Below are 9,077 nucleotides of genomic sequence, written 5' to 3'. Positions count from 1 at the left end.
TTTCGACAATTTAATTTTGATAATAATTTTTATATATTTAATTTTCAGAGCTTGTTTTTAATCCGAACATAACATATTTATATGTTTTTGGAATCAGCAAATGATGGAGAATAAGATAAACGTAAATTTGGATCGTTTTATAAATTTTTATTTTTTTTTACAATTTTTCTGATTTTTAATGATTAAAGTCATTAATTAATTTTTAAGCCACCAAGCTGAAATGCAATACCGAAGTCCGGGCTTCATCGAAGATTACTTGACCAAAATTTCAACCAATTTGGTTGAAAAATGAGGGCGTGACAGTGCCGCCTCAACTTTCACGAAAAGCCGGATATGACGTCATCAAAGACATTTATCAAAAAAATGAAAAAAACGTTCGGGGATTTCATACCCAGGAACTCTCATGTCAAATTTCATAAAGATCGGTCCAGTAGTTTAGTCTGAATCGCTCTACACACACACACACACACACACACACACACACGCACAGACAGACACACATACACCACGACCCTCGTTTCGATTCCCCCTCGATGTTAAAATATTTAGTCAAAACTTGACTAAATATAAAAACCAAGTCGCGTGAAGCGATTTCAAAATATTTAGTCAATATGGCGGCCTGAAACTAAAATATCAACACTGAAAACCATGCAGTCATCACCGAGACTACATGCAGGTACGCAGAAAGGCTAAGCAAGCCGAAAAGCTAAATATTTTAACATCGAGGGGGAATCGAAACGAGGGTCGTGGTGTATGTGCGTGTGTGCGTGTGTGTGTGTGTCTGTGTGTGTGTGTAGAGCGATTCAGACTAAACTACTGGACCGATCTTTATGAAATTTGACATGAGAGTTCCTGGGTATGAAATTCCCGAACGTTTTTTTTCATTTTTTTGATAAATGTCTTTGATGACGTCATATCCGGCTTTTCGTGAAAGTTGAGGCGGCACTGTCACGCCCTCATTTTTCAACCAAATTGGTTGATATTTTGGTCAAGTAATCTTCGACGAAGCCCGAACTTCGGTATTGCATTTCAGCTTGGTGGCTTAAAAATTAATTAATGACTTTGGTCATTAAAAATCTGAAAATTGTAAAAAAAAATAAAAATTTATAAAACGATCCAAATTTACGTTTATCTTATTCTCCATCATTTGCTGATTCCAAAAACATATAAATATGTTATATTCGGATTAAAAACAAGCTCTGAAAATTAAATATATAAAAATTATTATCAAAATTAAATTGTCCAAATCAATTTAAAAACACTTTCATCTTATTCCTTGTCGGTTCCTGATTCCAAAAACATATAGATATGATATGTTTGGATTAAAAACACGCTCAGAAAGTTAAAACAAAGAGAGGTACAGAAAAGCGTGCTATCCTTCTTAGCGCAACTACTACCCCGCTCTTCTTGTCAATTTCACTGCCTTTGCCATGAGCGGTGGACTGACGATGCTACGAGTATACGGTCTTGCTGAAAAATGGCATTGCGTTCAGTTTCATTCTGTGAGTTCGACAGCTACTTGACTAAACATTGTATTTTCGCCTTACGCGACATGTTAAATCTGTCAAAGAAAATTTGATTTTTAATTCACATTTGGCAGTGTTTGCATCAATCATTAAATTTTGTCTAAAGACATTCGAAGTCATGAATTTTTCGGACACAAGTGAACGAATTTTTCTGGATCATTGCATGACAATTAACTGAACGAATACCTGTAACAATCCAACCTTTAACTCGAAGTACGTCCACTATGTAGGCAAATTATTCTGAAAGTTTCAAACAAGCCACCAATTCACTGCTGAAATACAGCGGTTTTTTTTGTCATAATGCCCCTCAAAATTGACGCCAAAAAATCCCGTTTTTGACAGGTCATGCGATCGACACCGCCACCGGTAAGAAAAGCATAGCACACAAAATACGTAAGCTAACGAAACGAATCAACATGTTCTCGGTAGATGATTAAAGAGATTATATCTAACAAGAAAACTGTCTCAAATCGCCCCAAAAGCTATACAGGTCAGATTGGGGGTTGTAATTATGTGACCACACACCAGGAATCTATACATATAATAAAAGAGAGTGTCTGTCTGTCTGTCTGTGGTCGCCATACCTCTGAGATGGCAAGAGGCAGGAACAAGATAGTGTGCACGTACACTCCCTAGGTGCCGCAGATGTGCACCTGGGTTTTAGTTTCTTGATTCATTGTTTCCTTTCTCAGATTATGGACCTCCCATTTATTGAATACAGCCTATATGGTGCAAGACCAGTTCAGTGCCTACTGTTCACCTGTAGCAAGCACATCATGCCAGTGATATTAGAGACTCGCTGTTGCTCCTATGAGGGGAAGAAATGAAGAATGAAAAATTAACTGGACAGTTCCGGAAATTTCTAGAAGGTAAGGGAGATAACTCTTTTTTGTCTGTGGTCGCCATACCTCTGAGATGGCAAGAGGCAGGAACAAGATAGTGTGCACGTACACTCCCTAGGTGCCGCAGATGTGCACCTGGGTTTTAGTTTCTTGATTCATTGTTTCCTTTCTCAGATTATGGACCTCCCATTTATTGAATACAGCCTATATGGTGCAACACCAGTTCAGTGACTACTGTTCACCTGTAGCAAGCACATCATGCCAGTGATATTAGAGACTCGCTATTGCTCCTATGAGGGGAAGAAATAAAGAACGAAAAATTAACTGGACAGTTCCGGAAATTTCTAGAAGGTAAGGGAGATAACTGTTCACCTGTAGCAAGCACATCATGCCAGTGATATTAGAGACTTGCTATTGCTCCTATGAGGGGAAGAAATGAAGAATGAAAAATTAACTGGACAGTTCCGGAAATTTCTAGAAGGTAAGGGAGATAACTCTTTTTTGTCTGTGGTCGCCATACCTCTGAGATGGCAAGAGGCAGGAACAAGATAGTGTGCACGTATACTCCCTAGGTGCCGCAGATGTGCACCTGGGTTTTAGTTTCTTGATTCATTGTTTCCTTTCTCAGATTATGGACCTCCCATTTATTGAATACAGCCTATATGGTGCAAGACCAGTTCAGTGCCTACTGTTCACCTGTAGCAAGCACATCACGCCAGTGATATTAGAGACTCGCTATTGCTCCTATGAGGGGAAGAAATGAAGAATGAAAAATTAACTGGACAGTTCCGGAAATTTCTAGAAGGTAAGGGAGATAACTCTTTTTTGTCTGTGGTCGCCATACCTCTGAGATGGCAAGAGGCAGGAACAACTGCTAGTACCTTAAAATAAACGTTTGAGCGCCGAGTTACTCAAATTGAAAACGGCTGTGTTTTGAGTAAGAATCCCAGAGTGTAATTCTCATTGTGACGCACTTTGCGTGACTCCTAGTTTTCGTCCTACTTTTCGACCCTGAGTATTTTATGCGCTATTCCTAGAGATACTGATTTGAAATTGAGCCGAGAGCTACAGAGTTCGTTTTGGGAGTTGAAAAGATGACAAGTGTTTGACCGTTCTATTTTTCAAATCAAAATGCTGTGTTTGGTAGTCATAGCAGACCGTAATATTCTCCAACGTACATTGTGTTTATTTCTGTTATGCGAAGCGTTTTAGCCCTGTATGGCACGGATGCATGATCGCTTTATTCGTAAAATGTTTGCAAGCACTCGCAACACTCACAAGGCCACTCGCAACGTTCGTAATACATCCGCAAGAAATGTGTACACTCTTCAAAAAAAGTTAAGGATCGGTTGAAAAAACGGATCTAATTATAAAAAATTGCCAAAAAATTAAACATTGACAAATGTCATGATAATTAAATGTGTTTGAATTAACAAATGAACAATGAGTCTTGACCTAGAATTTTGTTTGGCAGGCAGAGTTATTTCCCTTTGTGGGACTTCTCAAAAGCTTCTGCATTTTGGAAGAAAAAGGGTGTTTTTTTATAGCCCCATGAAATTTGCAGAACGCATGCCAGGGCAAAAGGTTGTGATGCACGTGCTACAACAGGGTCCTGGCTATGAACATTGATCACCAGCTTGTGTTTAAAGGTTGACACGCTGACACAATTATGCACAGTAGCAACATGCCCCCACGAAGAAAACTGAGCGATTTGGATAGAGGAAGGGCAATAGGATGTCTACAAGACGGTGTTGCTGCCAGGCAAGTGGCCCAGAGGCTTGCAGTGGTTCCCTCTGTCATCATCAGACTAAAACAGAGATTCCACGCAACTAGAAGAGTGCAGGAGCGACAACGTTCTGGTCGGCCCAGAGTCACCACACAAAGAGAGGATCGCTTAATTCATTCAGAGGCAGGCCGGCCATGCAACAAAGAATGGCTACGGCAAACAACATTAGGCAACGCCTACAAGCTACCTCCAACACTGTTGTTAGTGGTCAGACGATCCGAAACCGCTTACACAACTTTGGCTTGCGTGCAAGGCGTCCAGTCCGAGGAACAACCCTGACTGCTAATCACCGAGCAGCTCGCCGAGCCTGGTGCACTCAACTTGTGAGGTGGCAACGTTAGCAGTGGGCTCAGGTGTTGTCTATTACAGATGAGTCCCGCTTTTGCTTGGAACCTGCTGATGGTCGCATCCGAGTGTGGAGGCGTCGCGGAGAGCGCTTCGCAGAAGGCGCTGTTCTCGAACGACAGCGTTTTGGCGGAGGCTCTGTGATGGTCTGGGGAGGGATCAGCACACGTCTAAGGACACCTCTGTACCATGTAGTGGGCAACTTGACTGGTGTCCGCTACCAGAATGAGATCCTGCAACCCCTGGTCGTTCCAGCCCTCCAAGCGATCGGCCCTCGTGCGATTCCTCAGGATGACAACGCACTGCAGCTGTAAACACCTTCATCCAGCAGGCCAGGGTCAACAGGATGCTGTGGCCAGCCAACAGCCCGGACCTGAACCCCATAGAGCACATGTGGGACGAGCTTTGTCGTCGGGTACAGCAACATCACCCTCCTCCTGCCAATCTGGGTCAACTGCTGCAATGGCTCCAGCAGGAGTGGAGTTCCCAGAGCATTCATATGCAACCTGATCCACTCCATGCGCCAACGATGTGTTGAATGCCTGGCACACAACGGAGGGCACACGCGTTATTGACACTGATTCACATTGTTGTGAATTCCATTTTCGAGGGTTGTCACGTTTGACACACTCGAGCTAAATTGTCGCTGAGCACTGCGTTCGATCTTTGCTTTGTTTGTCATTACTCCTTGGTTGTTCAATTATATAATTTTTTAAAAATGAAAGAATTCGGTCTTGTCTGTGTTTTTTTGTGGCGTGCTTGTAAAAAAGTTATCCTTAACTTTTTTTAAGAGTGTATATGGATTTGTATGCATTCGCAATGATCGGTAGAAATTCGCAAGCCCTCGCAACCATTCGTAAGACATTCGCAAGGATTCGTAAAGCTTCGAATTTTCAATATTTGTTCTGTCCATTCGTCTTTTTTAGTGTGCCGAATACAACATGTTCATATTCACAAGGATTTTAGGCACAGTGTAAGACAGGCATTAGCACGGAGGGCCTTCGGTCCCCGTTTGTCCTTTAACGATGAGCAGATGACAGCTGAACGGCGAGAACAGCGGTGGGTGGTAGTAGGCCGCTGTCTGGAGAGCGGGGTGGGCTTGGGGGATAGGGGGTAATTAGAAAGAACCGTGCTGTGCACAGGGAGTTGAGACGAGTGGGGATTACGTGTTATTATTCTAGCATTATGTAATCAGTCTCGTGTGTGTGTGTGCAGTGTTTGTGTGCGTGCCAGTGTGAGTGACGGTGTGTGTGTGTGTGTGTGTGTGTGTGTGTGTGCAGTGTTTGTGTGCGTGCCAGTGTGAGTGACGGTGTGTGTGTGTGTGTGTGTGTGTGTGTGTGCAGTGTTTGTGTGTGTGTTTGTGTGTGTGAATGACGGTGTGTGTGTGTGTGTGTGTGTGTGTGTGTGTGTGTGTGTGTGTGTTCGTGTGTGTCATTACTCCTTGGTTGTTCAATTATATAATTTTTTAAAAATGAAAGAATTCTGTTTTGTCTGTTTTGTGTGGCGTGCTTGTAAAAAGTGTTTTATGCAGTTTATTTGGTTGTAAACTGTTGGAAACAGAAGTCTCGGCAGTGTTCACCCACGCGAGCTGAGCACACAGACAGACAGCCGATATACATTGAGACGGCGCGCATAGACGGACACAGACACATGTATTCATACATACACAGACACACAGTTCCAGACTCACACACTCTCTCACACACATACACACACACACACACACACACACAGAGTTCATCCACGGCGCGGGAAAGTCACAAGGTCCGGTCAAATAAGCAGCATGAAGTCATTCTTGACACTCGCCAGGGCCACATCCGTTACAGCGGCACAAGAAAAGCCAATTTTTGGCCAGGTAGGGATGCAGGGTTACATTGTTACTCCCGTCATCACCTGACTCCCTGCCAACCCACAGGGTCATCATGACAGAAACTGAGTCAGTTCACACTGCCAAGCAGGGTACGTGAGGGTATGGCGCTATACAAGTGCCACAGGTGAGAAAAGCCTGTCGCACTGATATTTGTCATCATCTTTGATCATTTAAAAGAACACTGGTGATATAGGTTTGTTTGTTTGTTTGTTTGCTTAACGCCCAGCCGACCACGAAGGGCCATATCAGGGCGGTAGGTGATATAGGTCTACCAATATAAAGATATTGACATTTAAAAAAATTAATATTTCTGGTGCTGATATTGTGACTGCCAGTGAGTTTACGAGGGGTAATTTGAAGGAATGACGTACGTTATATATGCAACTCGTTAAAAACTTTACGCGTACTACTAGGCATATTCGTTTGGGTCGGTCTTGGCTGTTCAGTTACAATAAAACCAATTAGTATAGTGGGAAAAAGGCCATTCTGTTTATTCAATATTGTCATACTGTATGCAACACATATACATGTAGGGGAAGGGCTCCTAATACTTTATGGACCGGCTCCTAATATGGACCACCTCCTGTTCTGACAAACTAACGGCGCTAGAGCGCTCAAAACAATTTCATTGGATGTATTCACCCTCTCTGGATAACTTTCACATGTCAAAACAGTTGCAGAAACACAAACCTCAAAACCGTTAGGCTTTTTCTCTTTTTTTCACTTTTGGCAGGGTTCACTCTAAATTTGCTGCCTAAAACGGACTCGTTTCTGTCCACAGCCAAAGCTTTTATCACACAAAAATGGCTATATATGACAGGTAAGACAAATTTGTTACATTTTGACAGTGTTGACCCCGAGTTTCTACTGCAAACACAAAATAATAGCAAAATCTCAAAGTATGTGTGAGTACCCTAATATGGACCACCTTCAACAAATCTAAGAAAATAAAAGCTAAATGCTATTTTCATCAATTCATTCAGAAGCTTGCTGGAAATAACCTATAACTAGCCTTCGAGATTTAAAAAAAATATCACAAATAGTCTTCTTTTCGTGGAAGTTGATAATTTCACTTATTTTCACTCTGTTTTTGATAAGCTTCTTTAGTTTCCTGGTGTGCTTCAAATAATGCTCTCATCAACCCGAAATAGATCAATCTAAAGCATATTTTGATTAGTCTGACTTGCACACTAAGTTGTATCATGTTATTTTGAAGTATAGGGGGCTTTTTGAGAAGGCCGCTTCAGTGGTCCATATTAGGCGCCCAGGCTCCTAATATGGACCTTTTTTTTTCTATATTTAATTTTTGCTGAATATCTATCAAAGCTATTTCACTCTAATTAGGCCTAACGGTTAACCTAAGAGAGAAGGACTACCAAACACAAAATGAAACTTCTTCGCAAGAAAACAAGTTAGTTATCGGCATGAAACAAAAAGTGGTCCATATTAGGAGCCCTTCCCCTACTACACATTCACATGTTACACTAGTTCACAAAAAGATAATATCCTCTCGTCAAAATCGAAAAAAAATCCGAACAGCCTGCTAAAACGTAACAACTTTTTTACAAAGTAACAATCAATTTCTATCCAATCCCGTCCGTACCTGTGTCAAGCTTGACTCGAGTGATCCATCATACTGAGTGAATGCAATTATCCTCCGAAAGCGGCGTATGGCTGCCTAAATGGCTGGGTAAAAACGGCCATACACGTAAAAATCCACTCGGGCAAAAACACGAGTGTACTTGGGAGTTTCAGCCCATGAACGTAGCAGAAGAAGAAGAAGAATGCAATTAATATAAGTCAAATGACATATTAAACCGACCGTTGTTGTGCCAAACTGTTTGACTGTTTTTGCGTATTGTGTATGGACCTGACTGTCTGCCATGTTCTTTTTTCTGATAGCAAGTTGTTTTGTTTTTAAGACACCACCATAAGCCGTAGGCTTGTTGTTGTTTTCATTTTATGATAATGTAAATTTCATGAACATATAAAACATGAATATTGAACATAGCCGATCGGTCCTTTTTGATTCGAAACGGGAATCACCGATGACCGCCGGATGGTCGGTCTAAACTGACTCTGGGAGACAGACAGACAGACCGACCGACAGACAGACAGACAGACTTCTTCTTCTTCTTCTTGGCGTTCGCAGAGGTTACACAATCAGTCCAGCACTGGTGATAAATGTTGTCGTTTTCTCCAACTCCTGTCGACTGCCGTATAGTTTGGTCTGCAAGGGAGTTGGTGACGGCCACACTTCTTTTCGTTCCTCATCTAGTAAGGGACATCGCTGTAAGATGTGTTCCGCTGTTTGGTCCTCTTGACCGCAGGCACAGGTTGGTGATGGCGCCAGCTTGAACTTTCGGTTCATGTGAGCATTGAGCCTGTTGTGGCCAGTACGCAGTCTGATGAGGTTGACTTGCTGCTCTCTGGACATTGTGTGGTAGTCATCTCTGTTTGTCCTTGGCCTCATCAATGCCTTGATGATTGTCTTCTGCTCACTAAAGCTGACACTGTTTTCAGGTTGGTCTTCCACGGCTCCTTCTTTTGCCAGCTCATCGGCCCTTTCATTTCCTGGTATCCCACAGTGTGCTGGTATCCACTGGAGGACAACTCTTCTGGTTTGTCTGACCATCTGTAATGCTTTGGCCAGCTGTGGGAGTTTGTCGTTCTCTAGGGCCTGAAGGACTGAAAGGGCGTCCGAGAGG

The sequence above is a fragment of the Littorina saxatilis genome, linkage group LG13 (assembly GCF_037325665.1).
Source record: "Littorina saxatilis isolate snail1 linkage group LG13, US_GU_Lsax_2.0, whole genome shotgun sequence".
Classification (NCBI taxonomy): domain Eukaryota; kingdom Metazoa; phylum Mollusca; class Gastropoda; order Littorinimorpha; family Littorinidae; genus Littorina; species Littorina saxatilis.
The sequence above is the reverse complement of the archived record's forward strand: the minus strand, read 5'-3'. Positions refer to the sequence as shown.